Genomic DNA, 10380 nt, shown 5'->3' on the forward strand with positions numbered 1-10380 from the left:
TTTTTTTCTTGCTGGGATGGGAAATATTTAAATCTGAAGAATTTTTAGGCAACAAAATCTGTTTATGATTTATCTTTCTATAGCTATATATTAAATTAAGGATTAAATTAAAAAATTTTTTGAGTTTTTCAAGCAACATCAGTTACATTTTTAATTGAATCAATTAAAAAATTAATTGAAATTAATTAATTGAAAATTAATTGAAATTAATTTGTTTCTGATTTAATCAATTAATTTCGTGATTGAATCAGAAACAAATTTTGTGTGTGTGTGATGTTAGCATATACTCTGTAACAACCGTGCAAAAATTTGTCCATATTGGTTCATAATTACATATGGGACCCATATAAAGCGACCTCCAAGTTTGACTTATGGATTCTCATGGAGGAATAAATTTCATCCGATGCTGTTAAAATTTGGCTATCTAATAGCCATTGCCATTCATAATTATTTATAGACTACTTTTTAATGCCTTTTTATCTAACATAGACTCAATATGGACCAACATACATTATAGAAGACAATTTTAAGAAGGTTTCCTAAATCTTGCCATCGGTAACTGTTACCACAAACCAAAAAACTTCGATTGTGGATGACAGTCTTTAGTAGAACTCTGTACTCAATCCACGGATGTCAGAAAATTTAAATGTATATGCGAAAACTACGTCCAACAAAGGATTTTTGCTATATCACTTCAAAAGAACTTCTTGCGAAGTGAAAATTAAATCCATCTCTAGATGAGCATTTTGGGATGTACATAAAAATTAATGACTTTGGAAGTACTTCCAATTTTTTGCTGTGTTACCATACAGTCTGTGATGACTGCAAGGATATTTCCACCACTTGGGCCAATAATGACTATGTTGATGATATTTTCTCCCCAAATTTCAATTGTTGATGATGTTCATGTTGATGGTGTCTTCGTTGTCATGGGACTATGTTCGCCACTTGCTGTAGAATGTGAGAAGTAGAGCTCTGTAGTAGCAACAGGAGCATCAGATGCTTGATTCATTCATACCTAACCACAACAAGCAGCAAAACAGAACGCAGCAGTATGAGTCCCCATACAACCACCCCCCGCACATATAGCGGTTTGGTTGACAGTTTCAATGAAATTGCTGCTGCCTGTTGTTGGTAGACAATAGCAATCCCCTATCCTATACTAAGGTTTAAGAGTGTTGTGTGTCTATGTGAGTTTAGGAGTGTGTATAAGAAGAACATGACAAGTTAGTCTACTCTTTGCCTTAATAAAACACAACCATTAACCGCAGCAACAGTTTGACGGTGTTGTGTTGTTGTTGTTTTTTCATTTTTTTTGCCGTGGTTGTCTTTAGTTTTTCTTTTATCTTTGTGAAATACTTACATGAGCCCTCCCATCGTCTTTATCTCAAGTGCTCCATAAGCAATGCAGGTAGGGTGAGGATTGGCGGCTGATAATGTCTTACAGCTTTTATGCTTGGCAAATGAGAGAATCGAAAAAACATGTCCCGCACACCACTCGCACATCCATAACATACACACACACACACTCAACCTTACTTTATTCACATTCTTGTCATATCCTCTCACTTCGATGTTTGATTATGAATAGCAGAACAAGTTGAGCAGAAGGTTAACTCAATATCCATTCAACTTAAAAAGAATGAAAAACTCTGCAAATCAGACCATGGGAAAAGAGACATAAAACCATCTGAAATATTCCACAAGAATGTTGAGACTTTAACTTAAAGACTTTAATATAATGAAGAACGCAAACATAGGTAGAGAATGGCATTTAAATTCTAAGGAGTTATTTGAATAGTAGACGACAGTGCTTTTGAAAAATATTTTCTAGAAATAAAATTTTCATAAAATTTCCTATATGTCAGGAATGAAATTATGGCAAATTTTCTAGAGAAATAAATTTTTGACAAAATTTCTTATAGAAATTAAATTTTGTCAAAATCTCCTATAGAAGTGAAATTTTTACAAAATTTCCTATAGAAATAAAATTTTGACCAAATTTCCTATAGAAATAAAATTTTAACAAAATTTACTATAGAAATTAAATTTTGACAAAATATTCTATATAGATGAAATTTTGAAAAAAATTCCTATACAAATTAAATTTTGACAAAATTTATTATAGAAATGACGTTTTGACAAAATTTGTTATAGACATGAAATTTTGACAAAATTTCCTATAGAAATTAAATTTTGACCAAATTTCCTATAGAAATAAAATTTTAACAATATTTCCTATAAATATGACATTTTGACCAAATGTTCTATATAGATGAAATTTTGAAAAAAAAATCCTATAAAAATTAAATTTTGACAAAATGTATTATAGAAATGACGTTTTGACAAAGTTTGTTATAGACATGAAATTTTGACAAAATTTCCTATAGAAATGAAATTTTGACAATATTTTTATAGAAATGGAATTTTGACCAAATTTCCTATAGAAATAAAATTTTAACAAAATTTCCTATAGAAATGAAATTTTGAAAAAATTTCCTATAAAATTAAATTTTGACAATATTTTTTATAGAAATGGAATTTTGACGAAATTTACTATAGAAATGATGCTTTGACAAAGTTTCTTATAGAAATGAAATTTTGACCAAATTTCTTATAGAAAGAAATTAAATGTTGACCAAATTTCCTATATAAATAAAATTTTAACAAAATTTCCTATAAAAATTAAATTTTGACAAAATGTGCTATATAGATGAAATTTTCAAAAAAATTCCTATAAGAATTAAATTTTGACAAAGTTTCCTATAGAAATGAAATGTTAACAAAATTTAATATAGAAATGAAATTTTGACAATATTTCCTAAAGAAATGAAATTTTGACAAAATTTCTTATAGAAATGAAATTTGACAAAATTTCCTATAGAAATGAAATTTTGACAAAATTTCCCTATAGAAATGAAATTTTGAGCAAATTTCCTATACAAATGGAATTTTGAGCAAATTTCCTATAGAAATGGAATTTTGAGCAAATTTCCTATAGAAATGGAATTTTGACAAAATTGTCTATAGAAATGAAATTTTGACAAAATTTCCTACAGAAATGAAATTTTGACAAAATTTCATATAGAAATCAAATTTTGACAAAATTTCCTATAGAAATGAAATTTTGACAAAATTTCTTATAGAAATGAAATTTTGACAAAATTTCCTATAGAAATGAAATTTTGACAAAATTTCCTATACAAATGAAATTTTGGCAAAATTTCCTATAGAAATTAAATTTTGACAAAATTTCCTACAGAAATGAAATTTTGACAAAATTTCATATAGAAATCAAATTTTGACAAAATTTCCTATAGAAATGAAATTTTGACAAAATTTCCTATAGAAATGAAATTTTGACAAAACATCTTATAGAAATGAAATTTTGGCAAAATTTCCTACAGAAATGAAATTTTGACAAAATTTCCTACAGAAATGAAATTTTGACAAAATTTCATATAGAAATCAAATTTTGACAAAATTTCCTATAGAAATGAAATTTTGACAAAATTTCTTATAGAAATGAAATTTTGACAAAATTTCCTATAGAAATGAAATTTTGACAAAATTTCCTATACAAATGAAATTTTGGCAAAATTTCCTATAGAAATGAAATTTTGGCAAAATTTCCTATAGAAATAAAATTTTGACAAAATTTCCTATATAAATGAAATTTTGGCAAAATTTCCTATAGAAATGAAATTTTGACAAAATTTCCTATACAAATGAAATTTTAACAAAATTTCCTATAGAAGTGAAATTTTAACAAAATTTCCTATAGAAATGAAATTTTGACAAAATTTCCTATAGAAATGAAATTTTGACAAAATTCCCTATAGAAATGAAATTTTTGACAAAATTTCCGATAGAAATGAAATTTTGACAAAATTTCTTATAGAAATGAAATTTTGACAAAATTTCCTATACAAATGAAATTTTTGACAAAATTTCCTATAGAAATGAAATTTTGACAAAATTTCTTATAGAAATGAAATTTTGACAAAATTTCCTATAGAAATGAAATTTTGACAAAATTTCCTATACAAATGAAATTTTGGCAAAATTTTCTATAGAAATGAAATTTTGACAAAATTTCCTATATAAATGAAATTTTGGCAAAATTTCCTATAGAAATGAAATTTTGACAAAATTTCCTATACAAATGAAATTTTAACAAAATTTCCTATAGAAGTGTTGAACTCCGTTCCCCAAATATTATTTTTCTTTGAATTACTATTAAACTATTATCCATTTAATTGAATTGTTCTTTAAAATGAATTGTGAATTATAATATGAATTAATGAATTACTAGATACTATTGTACTTAGAAGATGGTAACCCTGAAGTTTTCTGAATACTTACTTAGATATTTGTCCTTTTCTGTATTGAATTCATTTATCTACGAATTTTGTTTTTATGTTCTAAAACACTATGTCGGAATTGACCTTTGATTTCTAACTTCACTTTGAATTCTGTCCTCCAGCCGGTAAGCAGCTCAACACACCAATAAATTGTACATTATATGAAATCTGAAACCTGCCATTCTTTTCTTTTGTTCTTGTTTCTTTATTGGTATCTTTTACATTTTCCTGAGCTGAACTAAATTACATACAGTCCACTTGCAGAAGGTCGATCAGGAAATTGTACATGGTCCTTCGAACCGGACCATTGGATGTCAAGACCCTAGCAAGAGCGGTGGGCATGAAGATATGGGTCTTAGTACGCTGACTTAGCCGCGTCTGCCACAGCAGGCATTTTCTGAAAGATTGTGCTGTCTTCTATCGCATGGACGTTGTTGAGCGTAGAAGTGCGGTAAAAGAAAAAGGATTCTGTTTCAGATGTCTGTGTTCCTCTCATACTCGAGACTGGTGCCGATCAAGAAAAACGTGTATGGTCTGTAATTATAATCATCATACGATGTTGCACGTTGACGATCATATGAAGCGCTCTGTTGATCGTGCTCACTCGTCCCGAAAAACAACACCTCTAACAACGTCAAATGGAATCTCCACTGTTACTCGATACCGGTTTACCCATAAAATACAGTCAACCTTACAGAAAAAACCTAGTGCTACCCGAAACTCCAACAAACGATCCGATCCATTAGTACATGAGCGGCTAAGTCAGCGTACTAAGACCCATATCTTCATGCCCACCGCTCTTGCTAGGGTCTTGACATCCAATGGTCCGGAAAAAGCGAGGCTATTGTTAAATTCTGCTGGTGTTGAGACTGTAATTCTTCAATCGCTGGTAGATCGCTTACGACTTCGCACAACTGTAACAAAGGGAAAAACTTATTGTACAATCAACCTTCAATCGTATCACGATCCGGCCGCCAAAGTACAGGTCACTGGGGTTGTGAGATCCAATTTAGGTACAGCCTTGCCGCAATCAACCGCAGAGAAGAAACTACAAAAAATATACGACCACCTGACGAATTTAGCCGATCCCAATTTTTTCAAACCTAGCAATGTGGAAATATGCATAGCGAACGACCAGCTCTCTAGAATTATCCTCCCTGGACTAGTTCAAACCTCTTCAACACAGCCGATTGCCCAAAGCTCCATCTTCGGTTGGATAATATCTGGGGTATGTCGATATTAAATTGCAATCCTGCAAAGGGGGCGGGATGTTGAACTCCGTTCCCCAAATATTATTTTTCTTTGAATTACTATTAAACTATTATCCATTTAATTGAATTGTTCTTTAAAATGAATTGTGAATTATAATATGAATTAATGAATTACTAGATACTATTGTACTTAGAAGATGGTAACCCTGAAGTTTTCTGAATACTTACTTAGATATTTGTCCTTTTCTGTATTGAATTCATTTATCTACGAATTTTGTTTTTATGTTCTAAAACACTATGTCGGAATTGACCTTTGATTTCTAACTTCACTTTGAATTCTGTCCTCCAGCCGGTAAGCAGCTCAACACACCAATAAATTGTACATTATATGAAATCTGAAACCTGCCATTCTTTTCTTTTGTTCTTGTTTCTTTATTGGTATCTTTTACATTTTCCTGAGCTGAACTAAATTACATACAGTCCACTTGCAGAAGGTCGATCAGGAAATTGTACAAGAAGTGAAATTTTAACAAAATTTCCTATAGAAATGAAATTTTGACAAAATTTCCTATAGAAATAAAATTTTAACAAAATTTCTTATAAAAATGAAATTTTGAGCAAATTTCCTATAGAAATGAAATTTTGACAAAATTTCCTACAGAAATGAAATTTTGACAAAATTTCTTATAGAAATGAAATTTTGACAAAATTACCTACACAAATGAAATTTTGACAAAATTTTCTATACAAATGAAATTTTGACAAAATTTCCTATAGAAATGAAATTTTGACAAAATTTCCTATAGAAATGAAATTTTGACAAAATTTCATTTCTATAGGAAATTTTGTCAAAATTTCATTTGTATAGAAAATTTTGTCAAAATTTCATTTGTGTAGGTAATTTTGTCAAAATTTCATTTCTATAAGAAATTTTGTCAAAATTTCATTTCTGTAGGAAATTTTGTCAAAATTTCATTTCTATAGGAAATTTGCTCAAAATTTCATTTTTATAAGAAATTTTGTTAAAATTTTATTTCTATAGGAAATTTTGTCAAAATTTCATTTCTATAGGAAATTTTGTTAAAATTTCACTTCTTGTACAATTTCCTGATCGACCTTCTGCAAGTGGACTGTATGTAATTTAGTTCAGCTCAGGAAAATGTAAAAGATACCAATAAAGAAACAAGAACAAAAGAAAAGAATGGCAGGTTTCAGATTTCATATAATGTACAATTTATTGGTGTGTTGAGCTGCTTACCGGCTGGAGGACAGAATTCAAAGTGAAGTTAGAAATCAAAGGTCAATTCCGACATAGTGTTTTAGAACATAAAAACAAAATTCGTAGATAAATGAATTCAATACAGAAAAGGACAAATATCTAAGTAAGTATTCAGAAAACTTCAGGGTTACCATCTTCTAAGTACAATAGTATCTAGTAATTCATTAATTCATATTATAATTCACAATTCATTTTAAAGAACAATTCAATTAAATGGATAATAGTTTAATAGTAATTCAAAGAAAAATAATATTTGGGGAACGGAGTTCAACATCCCGCCCCCTTTGCAGGATTGCAATTTAATATCGACATACCCCAGATATTATCCAACCGAAGATGGAGCTTTGGGCAATCGGCTGTGTTGAAGAGGTTTGAACTAGTCCAGGGAGGATAATTCTAGAGAGCTGGTCGTTCGCTATGCATATTTCCACATTGCTAGGTTTGAAAAAATTGGGATCGGCTAAATTCGTCAGGTGGTCGTATATTTTTTGTAGTTTCTTCTCTGCGGTTGATTGCGGCAAGGCTGTACCTAAATTGGATCTCACAACCCCAGTGACCTGTACTTTGGCGGCCGGATCGTGATACGATTGAAGGTTGATTGTACAATAAGTTTTTCCCTTTGTTACAGTTGTGCGAAGTCGTAAGCGATCTACCAGCGATTGAAGAATTACAGTCTCAACACCAGCAGAATTTAACAATAGCCTCGCTTTTTCCGGACCATTGGATGTCAAGACCCTAGCAAGAGCGGTGGGCATGAAGATATGGGTCTTAGTACGCTGACTTAGCCGCTCATGTACTAATGGATCGGATCGTTTGTTGGAGTTTCGGGTAGCACTAGGTTTTTTCTGTAAGGTTGACTGTATTTTATGGGTAAACCGGTATCGAGTAACAGTGGAGATTCCATTTGACGTTGTTAGAGGTGTTGTTTTTCGGGACGAGTGAGCACGATCAACAGAGCGCTTCATATGATCGTCAACGTGCAACATCGTATGATGATTATAATTACAGACCATACACGTTTTTCTTGATCGGCACCAGTCTCGAGTATGAGAGGAACACAGACATCTGAAACAGAATCCTTTTTCTTTTACCGCACTTCTACGCTCAACAACGTCCATGCGATAGAAGACAGCACAATCTTTCAGAAAATGCCTGCTGTGGCAGACGCGGCTAAGTCAGCGTACTAAGACCCATATCTTCATGCCCACCGCTCTTGCTAGGGTCTTGACATCCAATGGTCCGGTTCGAAGGACCATGTACAATTTCCTGATCGACCTTCTGCAAGTGGACTGTATGTAATTTAGTTCAGCTCAGGAAAATGTAAAAGATACCAATAAAGAAACAAGAACAAAAGAAAAGAATGGCAGGTTTCAGATTTCATATAATGTACAATTTATTGGTGTGTTGAGCTGCTTACCGGCTGGAGGACAGAATTCAAAGTGAAGTTAGAAATCAAAGGTCAATTCCGACATAGTGTTTTAGAACATAAAAACAAAATTCGTAGATAAATGAATTCAATACAGAAAAGGACAAATATCTAAGTAAGTATTCAGAAAACTTCAGGGTTACCATCTTCTAAGTACAATAGTATCTAGTAATTCATTAATTCATATTATAATTCACAATTCATTTTAAAGAACAATTCAATTAAATGGATAATAGTTTAATAGTAATTCAAAGAAAAATAATATTTGGGGAACGGAGTTCAACATCCCGCCCCCTTTGCAGGATTGCAATTTAATATCGACATACCCCAGATATTATCCAACCGAAGATGGAGCTTTGGGCAATCGGCTGTGTTGAAGAGGTTTGAACTAGTCCAGGGAGGATAATTCTAGAGAGCTGGTCGTTCGCTATGCATATTTCCACATTGCTAGGTTTGAAAAAATTGGGATCGGCTAAATTCGTCAGGTGGTCGTATATTTTTTGTAGTTTCTTCTCTGCGGTTGATTGCGGCAAGGCTGTACCTAAATTGGATCTCACAACCCCAGTGACCTGTACTTTGGCGGCCGGATCGTGATACGATTGAAGGTTGATTGTACAATAAGTTTTTCCCTTTGTTACAGTTGTGCGAAGTCGTAAGCGATCTACCAGCGATTGAAGAATTACAGTCTCAACACCAGCAGAATTTAACAATAGCCTCGCTTTTTCCGGACCATTGGATGTCAAGACCCTAGCAAGAGCGGTGGGCATGAAGATATGGGTCTTAGTACGCTGACTTAGCCGCTCATGTACTAATGGATCGGATCGTTTGTTGGAGTTTCGGGTAGCACTAGGTTTTTTCTGTAAGGTTGACTGTATTTTATGGGTAAACCGGTATCGAGTAACAGTGGAGATTCCATTTGACGTTGTTAGAGGTGTTGTTTTTCGGGACGAGTGAGCACGATCAACAGAGCGCTTCATATGATCGTCAACGTGCAACATCGTATGATGATTATAATTACAGACCATACACGTTTTTCTTGATCGGCACCAGTCTCGAGTATGAGAGGAACACAGACATCTGAAACAGAATCCTTTTTCTTTTACCGCACTTCTACGCTCAACAACGTCCATGCGATAGAAGACAGCACAATCTTTCAGAAAATGCCTGCTGTGGCAGACGCGGCTAAGTCAGCGTACTAAGACCCATATATTCATGCCCACCGCTCTTGCTAGGGTCTTGACATCCAAAAATTTCCTATAGAAATAAAATTTTAACAAAATTTCTTATAAAAATGAAATTTTGAGCAAATTTCCTATAGAAATGAAATTTTGACAAAATTTCCTACAGAAATGAAATTTTGACAAAATTTCTTATAGAAATGAAATTTTGACAAAATTACCTACACAAATGAAATTTTGACAAAATTTTCTATACAAATGAAATTTTGACAAAATTTCCTATAGAAATGAAATTTTGACAAAATTTCCTATAGAAATGAAATTTTGACAAAATTTCCTATAGAAATAAAATTCTAACAAAATTTCGTATAGAAATGATATTTTGACAAAATTTTGTATAGAAATGCAATTCTAATTGTGGTGGAAATCGTTTCCATGTATATGTTTCGGTATTTATGCACTTAAACGATTTGAATTTTATATACTTAGCTAATTGTTATCATTATTAGAACAAAGCTTGTTTACGAGTGCATGGCTAAAACGTAATCTCTTATCCCGCTTTTACTCACAAAGATTAAAATTCATTTGCCTGAATTTATCAACATTTTCAAATGCGATTACCATCATTAAGGGTTCAGTAACATTTGCACTTTCCATTGGTAAACAATGTTCATATATTTAGCGGTTGCTCTATTTCTAATATGGATTTGGAAAACATGTTGCACTCTCAAACGTTTAAGACAATCTGTAAGAAATATTCCGAGTACATTACCACCAAAAGAAATTTTAAAACTAATTTTGAGTTATAGTCCCCGAGGTATTGCCATGTTAATATATGCATATATTTTGAATTTATTTAAAACTAAATTTCAAATGTTATTCACCGCAGATGCATTACCTAATGCCCATGCTGCCTTTGCAA

Source organism: Haematobia irritans, chromosome 1 (assembly GCF_050003625.1).
Source record: "Haematobia irritans isolate KBUSLIRL chromosome 1, ASM5000362v1, whole genome shotgun sequence".
Classification (NCBI taxonomy): domain Eukaryota; kingdom Metazoa; phylum Arthropoda; class Insecta; order Diptera; family Muscidae; genus Haematobia; species Haematobia irritans.